Genomic DNA, 12,611 nt, shown 5'->3' with positions numbered 1-12,611 from the left:
AAAAAAATATGTTTGTCAGAAGGATACTTTTATATAACAGAGAAGTTTTACTGGTAAGATTGCAAGAGTGCATAGCAAACAAATGAAGGTAGTTTCTTTTAAGATGCAGAAACTCTTTTTGGACACACATACACAATAGTTGCAGCTTAGAGTCTGGGGTCTATCCTGGGCGCAAGACCATCTCAATATCATTCTGCAAAACAGCCTCCTTAGCTACTAGTCCAATTTCTGTATGGAATGTTTACTCTTTGTTTCATATTTCCCCTCTCCTAAGGGGGAAACATGTCTTTTTTAACTTGTACAGATGTACCTAGAAAGCCCTCCCCCACTGAGATATGTGAAAACATGGAATTTAGAGGCAATTGAGAGAAAGCAGATTAAAAGAATAAAATACCTTCAACGTGTAGATCAAGAAATATCAATGCAGGAAAAAAGAGAAGAGAGAGTATAGTATTTCTAATTCTAGTACATGACACAAACACACAGAGTAGATAAGTGGTTCTCAACAAGGAGTGATTTTGTTACCCCCCCATCACGAGGGGGACATTTTTGCTGGGGAGAGGGACACTGTTGGCATCTAGTGGATGGAGGCCAGGGATGCCACTAAGCCTCCTACAGTGGGCAAGATAGCATCCCTCCCACTCCTGTTCCCAACAAAGAATTGTTAGCTCAAAATGTCAATAGTGTCAAAGTCGAGAAAGCCTGGACCAGGTGTTAAGCATATATCCAATGCATGTATTACAATGGCTTCAGAGACTAACATAATCATTCTTCTAGCAGTCATTTATATTACTGTTCACAGGCTTCCCAGATGATTATATTTAGTAAACATTCATTGAGCCCCTACTATGTGTGTCAGGCATTGTACTCAGTGCTGCTAATTCTGTCTTTGGTTTGGGGGACAGGGGTGCTTGCCAGGGACTTGATGGAAGGACTGGTTTGGAAACTTCTTCTCCCTCCTACCACAGACCCATATGGACTTTTGCCATGTTACCCAGCTACTTCTTCTTCTGTGGACACTCCCCAGACCAGGAACAGAGTTGCTGGCACCAGAGCCGAGCAGGATGTGGTACAAGCAGCACACAGACTATTTTCCATTCTTAGTCTTCTTTCCATTCTTCTCTAAAGTTGGCTTAATATTGTAAACCTGCATGCACCCTGTCATGATGGACATTTTTAAAGATACCAGGACAGGAAAGAGACAGATAAGTTAGACTCATTGTTTTCTTCCGTGGAGAACGCTTTGTGTTGCAAACAAATGAATGGCTTGAACTCTCAAATTGCTTTGGAATTGATCCACAGGCTCCTATCAGTTGCCTGCATCTCAGTGCTACTGGGCCATGTGTACCTATGAAGTAGCAAAAATAGAGTTTCAGTAACCAGATGGCAGGCATGCTTGCTTAGCAAATATCATATTGAATGTATTACAATGGCCCAGCAATTACTTAGAGATGACTAAAGGAACATTTATTTAACCTATAGCAGAGCAAAATCTTGTCTTCTTTAAAGCCAAACTACTTATTGTCATCAACGCTTACATCAAATTTCAAGCAGAGACTAAAATTTACGTTAGATAGATCTTTCAATGTGCAGTCACCTTTTATATCCAGTTAAAAAAATTTTTTTTACTGTAGTTGTTATTTCAGCAGACATATTTCAACGGCAAGAAAAACATCAAGGGCCACCTAGTTCTCTCTAGAGCATTATTTGCAAGTGTACATTAAACCATCATAGAATTTCTTCCCTTCAGAGACAGGTTTGAGAATGAATCTTTCCCTCCTGAGTTAGAGAGTAGAAGAGAGTCTTCCTCAAAGGTAAGGACCAGAGGAAGCCCCCTAGGAAATGATTATTATCTACCTCTCGCATGTTGCTTTGGAATATAAATTAGTGCTGAGCTACAAATTAATTTTTCAGTACAACCCTGTATCCTCAATCACTCTCTTTGAAAACTGAGTGATCAGAAAAATAAGCCAATTAATCTAGCATCAAATAAGTAGTCTCAAATTTCATTTACTCCTTATTTATAATACTATAGACCTGTATCTTCCTCCATTCTATATAAGACTTCTCAGGCTTTCTCTAGGTATTATCCTACTACTCAGACTAACATAAATATATCCCAGACTTAATTTGTTTCCATTATTCATTCTAAAATATTTCTTTGGGCTTTTAGGGCCCTAGAGAGTCCTGTAGTTTCATGTCTAAGAAATCAGATATGCCCATCTTCAGAGTTGGAGGCACCAGTCATCTGAAAAAGGACTTTAAAAATATAGGCCCGAAAAATCCACCCAGAAGAATACTTTTTAAATCCAAGAATAATTTTTAAATTTAAATACTTTTTAAATCCAAGTCAAATCTACTACACAGAAACTTTCTAAACTGGTCAGCAGTTTCAAAGAATAGGATATGGTTATCCTAAAATGTGTCTCCTTTACAGGAGAGGAGATAGGCTCAGAGGTAGGGCGATTTGCCCAACGACATACAGTTAGTTAGTTATGTGGCAGCGCTAGGACTAAATCACAAGTCTTCTGACTTTAAGTGTAGTATTTGTTTCAGAAAACCATGTTCTCTCTCCATTACCTCTAAGAATTGCTAGCAAAGAGCTATCTGCCTTTCTCCTCGCTCACTCTCTCACATTTGCTATTCATTTGGATGTGACATGAAGGTGAAAAAGAATTTGCCAGATGGCTTTCTCCTGAGCAGGAATGTCCTCTGAGATGTCAGTGGTGTTCTGGGAATGAAAGTCTCCATGGCCAAACCAGATTGGGAAACACTGCCTGGGTTTAACAAAATTAGACATTTATAAGTATATAAATATTCTCATTATGTGTCCTCTGTCTCCAAGTGGGAAGTATAGGATGGGACATCCCCAAACTTACTTGCCCATGCAACCCTCTTTTTGCAGAACTCCGATGACTATCTTTCAGAACTCTAGAGATCCTCAGAGCACAACTTGGGAAATGCTGGGGTGGAGGTATTAAGTGCTCCCAAAATCCTGGTAAAAGGCACAGATGGGGAAGGTGTTGTTCAAGGGGTACGAAGTTTCAGTTATGCAAGATGAACAAGTTCTGGAGATCTAATGTACAACAGTATGACTATAGTTAACAATACTTTATTGTGTACTTGAAATTGTTAGGAGGGTGGATCTGGAGTATTCTCACCACACATACCGAAAAGTGGTGACTATCTGAGGTGATGGAAATGTTAACCTGAAAGTGGTGATTATTTCACAATATTTATGTATATCAAATCATCAAATTGTACACCTTAAATACATGCAATTCTTAATTTTCAAATATACCTCCATTTTATTTTTAAAAAAGGCACAGGCAGATGTGGTGCTTGGCATGGTACTGGGAATGGGGGTGGGGAAGGGGGAGATAGAGAACAAATAACTAAGTAAAATATACAGTATGCCAGAGTGTGATAGGTAGTAAGGAGAAAATAAAACAGGGTAGGGGATAGGGAATGCTGGCAGGGGAGGGCTTGCTGTTTTTAAAACAGGTTGAAGGATTTGTGTTTGATGGAACAGACAGTGACAAGAAATCTGAGTTCCTGGCAAGTTTTCTTGAGTGAACAAAATCTGTACTTAAGGGTCCCATTCTTTCAACCTGTTGATATGGAAAAATGAAGTTGTGTATTAAAATGACAAACACTGGTAAAAATCCCTCTTGCTAGTGTTTCTTAAAATGAGAGCATTTGAAAAGGAACCTGAATGTCATTGATGGAAAAGCACATGACTGATGAGTAATCTGAAGCCTGAAGAGAGTTAAGTGACTTGTCTACAATTACTCAGCTGAAATTCGTACTTCCTGACTTCTAGCCCAGTGCTGTTTCCATTATCCTAGTTTGAAATTCCTTTGTACCAAGCTGTGTAGTGTGAAAGATACAAAAACTATATACATTCCTTTCCTTCGTAATCCTTACAGTCCAGTGGGTGAGAGATTACATGTGATAATTTATGGACTGATTGATTAAATAATATGAGGTAGTGCATGATTAATTCCCCAAGTATGTTGTGAAAATAATGTGCTTTGCAAGATCTGAGTATCTGTTTGTCTCTTTAGGCCATTGAAAAGGAGTATATTTCAATACCTTGTGATACCTTGTGATAAAGTCAATATGGCACAAATGTGCAGAAAATGATAAATTAATCAGGTTTTTACAGGTATTTATATGTATAATGTCCTAGACAATATTTAGGATTTTTAAACTGAAAAGATAAAACAAAGTAATACATGAGTAGAAATGCTTTCTAAACACTACTCTTTGGTTAGCTACTTGTTTTCTTCAGTCATTGAAATGCGCTCATGCCTCTTTTTTCAGCAGCATCAGTCATGAGTCATAGTGGCAGCTCTTATCTACTGAAGCTTTCCCATCTGCCAGGCATTCTGTAGAGTCCTCTGCATGCCTTATTTTCACAAGAACCCTGTTAGTTGGGTACAAGTATTGACCCCATTTTACAGACAAAGTACCTGAGACTTAGTGAGTCAGAGTAACTTGGTCAGAGTAAGTAAGTAATGAGCTAACCTGTGCCAGAGCTGGGATGATTAGCTTGCTTTAAAATTATTTATATGATTAGGTTTTATTATAACTCCAAAATTAAAAACAAAACAAAACTAAAACTAAATTGCTCTGGTAATTATGAAACTGTAAAACTTACAGTTTAATTGATAATTTGTAATATGGGTTTGTGAACTTTGCATAATAAAGTTAATTTTTTTTACATTAGATAGAAAAATAACAAGTAAAGATTCTTTGCACTTAATGTTACCCAAGATCATTTAAAATAAACTATATGGGAATGAGCATTACAGTTCTTCAGTACCATTTAGCATACTTTTTATTTGATTGATTTGTTTGTTGGGTGGAAGGGAAATACTTTTTATCTAGTTGGTAACCGCTTTAAGTAATTCTTCTAAGTTATTAATGTTATGCTTTGAAGCATATTCTCAGCTACAATTTTGTTGAACTTTTTTGAAAATAAAATGTTGTATATATTTGTTTAGAGTGTTTCAATTATCCACACCCTGGGGCTACTCCCTTCCTGTAGGGGTGAGGCTAGAGACTTACAACAGCACATTTTAAAAAATGGCTTTAGTTTAAGGAAAACCCACAGGATGGTTATCAAATAAAATTATTCAAAGGAGCTACATTAAAAATTCGAACAAACCCAGAAATTAAATCAATAAACTTTGACTTATTGATTTCAATGGGTGAATACCCCCCCACCAAATACCTTCTTTCTAGCTATTAAAAAAATCTGTTTAGCATCTGCTTGCTTCGTATTTGTTCTACTTGATGGTTTAACTTTGCCAGTATTTGGTTGTAATTTTCTGGAAACTTTGAGAGATCAGATTGCAAAATGCTGCGTTAGTAACTGATGATTCATATTGAAAAATTAAGGCCAGACAATGAGGAACAGACACCTGGAGGTCAGGTATATCTGGGCATACAAGGTAACTTCCTACCAAGGAGCGGAGAACATAAACCAGGCTGGGAGTATTAGAGGTTGGGGGCTCTGGAAGATGAGGAAAATGAATCATGCCAGAGAATATGGAAGTTGTTGCTTCTGATCAGTAATCAGAATTGTCTGAAAAGTCACTGAACGTAATGTCTCTCTGGTCTGCACTCCCATGCACCCTGGTCACTCACATGTAACTATAATATCATGTCCCCCGTCTCTTCTATTCCTACAGTGGTCACTTCGTGAGGAACTTTGTCTCCTCTCTCCTTGTATTCACTCTGTGGCTCCCAGGCCCCCAACCTCTGAACCTAGCACAGATCCCCACAGGGCATGAATGTCCAGAGTACATGTGGAGAATACTTCAGGACAGCGAGGGGGCTGGTGCTGAACTGAATTATAGGAAAATAACTGTAAAATGATAATACTGTTGACTAATTGTGTTGGATGTTACACGACTCCTAAGTATCCTTTCAAACTAGTCATGATTCGTTCATTCTTCTTACAAATATTTATATAGTGTCTCCTATGTGCCAACTATTTTAGGAGTTGCGGACACACAGCAAAAAGTCAAAAACTGCTGCCCCTGAGATTACATTCTAAATGTAAGGTGCTAAACAAGTTAAGTAAGTAAAATATATGGAATGTTAGATAGTATCAATAATCAGTGTAAATTAAGAAAGAAAAAAAAAAAAGCAGGGAAGGGGGCTAGGAAGTAGGAAGGGGGTTTTAAATGTTTAGACAGAGCTCCCAGGGAAAGCCTCACTGTGACTTTTAAATTAGGAACTGAAGGGAAGCAGAAATGAGTCATGGGCATGTCTAGGGGAAGAGCAAAGGCCCTGAGGAAGTCTGCCTCCTACTGATAGGACTGTGAAGAGGCTGGTGCTGAAGCAGAGGGGTTGAGGTGTAGTATAACAGGTGAGGTCAGAGGTCAGAGGGATAACGGGGAGGTGTGGGAGATTATGTGGAGTCTGATAAACAGGTGCCCAGGATGGCCCAAATTTACACCTAGATCACTTAAATCCTGTTCATTATTTGTAGCATCCCCTTTCACTCTCAAAGAGATCCCAGTTTGGACAATAAGTTATTATAGTCATTGAGTTTTACTCTGAATGATACTGGAAGCCAGTGGAGTCTTGAGCAGAGGGGCAATATGATCAATTTATTTTTAATAGGATTTCTCTGGTTTGTGTGTTAAGGAAAGACCAAAGGGGGAAGCAGGGAGACCAGCTAGAACGCTGTTGCAGTAATTCAGGCTAGATCTGATGGTGCCTGGACAGAAGGTAGCAGTGGAAATGGTAAAAAGCTGTTGAGTTCTGGATCGGTTTTATGGATAAAAGCCAACAGCATTTGCTGACAGGTTGGATGCAGGGTATGAGAGAAAGAGAGAAGTAAGCATGTTTTTAGCCTGAGCACCTGGAAGAATGGGATGGCCAATTACTGAGATGAAGAAGACTCTAGAGGGGACAGATTTGGAGAGGAATGCCAGGAGCTTATATGTGGACACGTTAGGTATGAGTTGCCTGTGAGACATCCAAGTGGAAATACCGAGTAGGCAGTTGGATCTGTGAGTTTAAAGTTAGGAGGAGGGTTCTGGACTAAATATATAAACTTGGGAGTCATCAGTGCAGAGATGATGTTTAAAGCCATGAAACTGGATGAGATCATCAAGGGAATGGGTGTGGATAGAAAAGAGGAAAGTCCAAGAACTGAGCCCAGGAGAGGATCAAAGTTAAGTCCACTGATGCTGCCATTACCATAAACGCTTGGAACTGCCCAGGCTTATACAAGAACCAGTCTTACCAATCTGCGGGTTGGTAATTAAATGGTTGTTTAATTAAGCAACAACATGAATTCGAATAACATTGACTTGCTACAGTCGAAACAGAGGGTACAAATCTAAAATGAAAAGTCAGAGGGAAGGCATGAGAACTGCAACTTTAGGTTTTCAAAAGATGAACCGAAACAAATGAGGAGAAGGGAAAGCACTGAGCAGGTAATAAATGATGATAGAAAAGGGAGAGGGAACAGTATTGAAGGAGAATGATAACCCTTGAAAATATCATGCTGAAAGAGAAATGTTGATTTTAGGTGCTTTCAGATTTTAAGGGCCTCACATTCCATTTTATCTTGACCCATCCAACTTTTAATCTTTTTTTGACCCACAATTCCAGCTATAGGAGCAATTTTTTGGAATGATTTTTTTTAAAAGGCATTTTTTAAATGCCCCTGAGCTATTACAGTATTGGAAATGAAATTAAAATATAGCATTGTACACATTTTTTCTGCTTAGTGGGTTGTGAAATTTAATTTGCAAAATGTGATGGAGAACATCTACCTAAGGCAAGGGTGCTGTGCAGTTAATCCCGTTTATGTAGAAGTATTTACATTTTCACAATCTTGAAAAATATTAATGTTTTTATTAATGCTTATGTATTAATGTTTAGTTGTTCTATTAAGGAGGAGAAGAGAAAAGCATCATTTAGAGATCACAGTATAATGTGCCAGTTTCTATTATGTTGGGCATTTTGTACACATCTCACTTTATCTCTAAGAAACAAGCTCTTTTCCTGGATAGTTTGTCTTGTTAACAAACAAACAAAAACAAAACACCAACCCTCTTTCTATGTCCTATTTCACTCGTCTTCCTAACTTTCCTGTAACTGACAGGAGCAGAAGTCTTTCAAGGCATCAGCTATGTTTGCCGATGTTACTTTACACTTCATAATCACAGTTCCTAAAACAAAACAAAAAAAGTATGAAAAACATTCAAATGCCTTCTGCATGACATCATCTGTGCTAACACTCTGTCTTTCGGCAGCTACTGAAAAAGGTTTCAGTGTTTTCAAATTAAATCAAAGAGAGAAAATGTAATCACTCCCTTATACTGTTTAATCTCCATTAAGAATTTGTGTTTCTTTTTATTTCAGCCAACCTGACCTTGCTGAGGTCTTTGAGGCTTTCCATCAGTTCCTTTTGTAATTGATGCCTACATTTTTCTCATATCCTGTGTCCCAATGAATAACCCTCTGACTCCACTCCCACCTCCAAATAAAAAGCAAAAGTAAATGGAGGCCACATCAACCACTTCTCTGTCAGAAGAACTAGGCACCTCACTCTCCAACAACCCATGTTCACCATCCCAACACACCCAAAGGGGGAGGACACTACACTCAGCCTGTTGTAACAATAGCTCTCTCTCTGATGATTACCAGAGTTCAGAAGAACATAGGCCCACTGGGGAATCCTTTCTGGGGCAGGGGACGTAGTGAAGAGGTATAGTTTGCAACAACAGAAAGGTAATCGTCAACTCCTGCCCACATGCTCTATCAATCCTCTTTGTTACTTTTGGCCATTTTTCTTTCTAATTTTTATTTCTTCTCTTTAACAATTTAGTTATGTCACATTAGACCACTTCTTTTATCTCTTCTTTGGCCCCCAAATATCTATTTGTCTGCAAAAATGGACATGATACCTAGCCTGCTCCCATGATTTTCTCTCTGGAATCTTCTGTCAGTTCTCTCAACTCCATTGCCCCCTTGTCTGTCCATCACATCCCCATTCTAGATCAATTCTACTGTTCGCCTTCTCGCTCCTTCAGCTAAATAGCTGAACTCTAATGGGAAAAATAATAACACAATTGTGCTGAGAGATACCTCTACAGATTTATGTTTTCCAGCCTGAATTTGGCCCTCAAACTTCCCTGGAAGTCCTTTTTCCGTCAGCTCCCTTTCATTCCTGCAATGACTCTTTCAAAGTGTCTTCTCCTCTCCCTAAAACCCCTTCTCACACCCATTGCTTGCTCTCAGCCAGAGTTTGCCTCTTACCTCACTGAGAAAATAAAGACCTAAACAAACAGCATCACTGTCTAACCCAGAAAGACCCATCAAGGCAAAAACTGAGATTCATTCTCGATTCTTTTCTCTCCTTCACCCAGCCTCAGCCAGTCCCCAGAGCCTGTCCCATTCTGCTACTGCAGTGTCTCTTGAGTACGTATGCTTCTCTCCATCCCCACAGCTACAAATGGTGGTGCAAATCATTTCTATGTATTATTGCAATGTTCTCCTGAAGGTTCTCTCTACTCTGTCTTGCTTGCTTCCCAATCTGTTCTCTGTACCACACTCTGAAGGATCTTTATGAAATCTAAAATGTCACTTCTCTGCTTAAAACCCTTCACTGACTCTCCAGTTTCCTCATAACGTAGTCCACGTTGTTTAATGGGGCACGCTAGGTCCTCTCTAATACCTGCTGCCTCAGCCTCTTCACTGCCGCTTATACCCCAGCCTCCAGCTCTATCTATTGAACCATCGTATTACCCCAAGGTGCCATGCTCTTTCTTATCCTCTGACCCTTGCACACATGCTTTCTTTTCCTGAGATGCTCCTCTCCCCAAGTCCTACCTCTCATCCACTTAGCTAAGTTGTCACTCAGATATTTTTGGATGGATGGATGAAAGGATAGATAATTGCTATTGATCCTTAAGGACTTTCCTTAAACTTCACCTCTTTCCAAAATCCTGGGTTAGGTGCACTATTATGTGCCTTACACCTGTGCACCCTTATCACACGCTTACCTCTGTCATGGCGTTTATCGCATTGTTCTGTGAGCTCCTTAAGGCAGTCCAGACCACACTTCGAGAAACACTAGACTTGCATCTAACATGTTGCCTGCTAAATAGCTGTTTATCAAATATATGAACTCTGAGGCATTATTATTGTTAAGATTATCTATAATAACTATTTGTTACCTTTTGTTGTTCATCTTTATGGCAGAGCACCTGGTCTGCAGGCACACTAAACAGTCTGTTTGAGAGATGACTTGCTAAATGTCTGTTAAGTTAGCCATTTAGGATGACAGATCCTAAGGCAGATAGTTAATTAGTACAATTTCTCAACAAGAACAATGTCGTAGCCTCCATCCCTTTGCAAACCCAAACCATAGGCTCTATTTCTAATCTGCAAAGGCCTGGTACAAAGGGTTGCAGTTTAGATGGAAAGGTACAGATCTATCAACACCTGTTGGAAAACAGCAGAAGGTGCACGTAAAGGTTAACTGGGGGATTTTGTTTAGTTTTTCATTGAAATCATTGGAAGTGATTGAATAGAGGGCCTCATGCTTCTGCTCCTGCAGTGCTTCCAGCTGGGCTTCTTTTCACAATGCTGTGTTGGGTGCAAAGGTGGGGTTTTTTTGTGATTCTGGAAAACAATCACCTTATGACATGGCCTCTGGACAAACCTGTGCAGCTATCTGGTTCACTCAGATAAACTGCCAAAGTTGTTACTCCCTATCCCTAAGAAATATTATTTCAAGTAAGCCAAACCCCACTCACCTGCATTTCTAGAGCTGGGAGGAGAAACTAGCTTTGAAGAAAGAGGTTTAAATATTCTTTTCTTTGAAAAATCGAACCAAAAAAACTTAAAAATATAAAACTTGTAAGTTATGTCTCTTTCTTATTATCTGAACATCACTGTAGTATATTCCTGCCTTCAGGGAGCTCACAGTCTGATCGGGACTTTTAAATTGCTGTCTCTTAAAGTATAAAAAAATAATTGAAAGGTGGAGAAGGAAATTCCATGGAAAAGTGCACATGTGTGAAGAAGGTCAATGCTCAGAATGGTTGGAGAGTATGGAATGGTGGGGAATGGAGAAGAGAGAGGGATGAGGGAAGATGAGGCTAACCCTGAAGGCTCAGTTCAGATTATACAGGGTCTAGTGTGCAGAGTATTTTGGACTTGATCCTGTGGGTAGTGGAGATCAATCAGTAGCTCTGGGTAAGGATAACATAATCAGAACTGTTTAAGAAAGACAACTCAGGGAACGTTGTGAAAGATTCTTGAGCAAAACTTATGAGATTAAACTTAATAGTGATAAATTCCTCTTTTCAAAAATCAGCTGTAATACCACCAAAGAGGTGTGACTTATCAGCCATTCATGTGAAAAAGACCTGAGGGTTTCATTTGACTGTAATCTCAATGTGAGTCAACAATACATCACGACTGCCAAAAAAGCTAATGCAGTCTTAGGCTGCATTAATAGAAAAATAATGCTCCAAACAAAAAGAGAATAGTCCTTTTGTTGTGTTCTCTAGTCAAAGCACAGCTAGAATATTATGTTCAGGTCAAGATATTCCTATTTAGAGAAAGCTGAGCAGAATTGGTGAGATCAATTAGAAACCTCATTATATCATGAACAATTAACTTGGGATATTTCGCCTGTGAGAGAGGATTTATGGATGTTCAGGAATTGCTAGCATTCTTCAGATGTTTGAAGAGGGATTAAATGGACTCTGATGCTTTCAGAAAGCAAGAGTTTGACCAAAGAAAGACTTTTTAAAAAAACGGATGTATCCAAAAGACAAAGTGAGATCCATTGAGTTTCTCATCCCATGAAATGTTTCAGCTAAGGCTGAGTGAGCCTCTATGAGAGATGTTACAGAAAGGATTTGTGTACAGATTTGAAGATTTGTCTCAGGACCCCTTAATGTCTCATCCACCTCTGAATACATGGGTTATGCCATAGAGTGAGTAAATGACAAGAAAATTCTTTACATCCAAACTACTCCAATAGCAGGGGTCTTGGGCTGGATACTGCTTAGCTAGTCACATCAGTCTTCCTGCTAGCTAGGCAGGAGCCCTCAATTTTGGTGTAATCTTTTTGGGGAGATCTCATTTCTTGCAAGGTGAATGGGTCCTTCTTCTTAACCACTGAACATAAGGAAGTCACTTAACTGCTAAAGAAAAGGGTGTCAGCAGAAAAAGAAATGAGTCCCTACTCTCTCTGAGTCTCTATTTTGTATGTATAGATGATATTTTATCTATAGCTTGTATTTCTAATGCAATGTGATAGCATAAGTGTAGGAGTTGGAGGCCCATATCAGGTCCATCACCAGGTTCTGGTGGTTCTATCTCTAATTGGTTCTCACCTCCACTGTTACCACTTTAATTCAAGTTCCACATCTCACACCCAATCCTCTCAAGTAGCTTCAATGGCTCTCTTTAATTTAGGGGTCTTAGACTCTTCATTTGTAAATTGAATCAATGTGAGAAAGGACAAAATAAGGCACATATAAATGTGTTTTATAAATGGCTAAGTGCTCTATAAATGCTAATTATTATTAACAATAATATAGTTCAATCACGTTATTAGT

General features: G+C 39.0%; 1 protein-coding gene across 4 annotated transcripts in view; it reads left to right on the top strand.

Annotated features, from left to right (window-relative positions):
* The window catches only part of NTN4 (netrin 4), a 107,313-nt gene that overhangs the window by 4,779 nt on the left and 89,923 nt on the right, over positions 1-12,611 (top strand). The window lies entirely within an intron of this gene.

Source organism: Pseudorca crassidens, chromosome 11 (genome assembly GCF_039906515.1).
Source record: "Pseudorca crassidens isolate mPseCra1 chromosome 11, mPseCra1.hap1, whole genome shotgun sequence".
NCBI classification, from domain to species: Eukaryota; Metazoa; Chordata; class Mammalia; order Artiodactyla; family Delphinidae; genus Pseudorca; species Pseudorca crassidens.
Note: the sequence above shows the minus strand (reverse complement) of the source record. Positions and strands in the feature narration are given on the sequence as shown.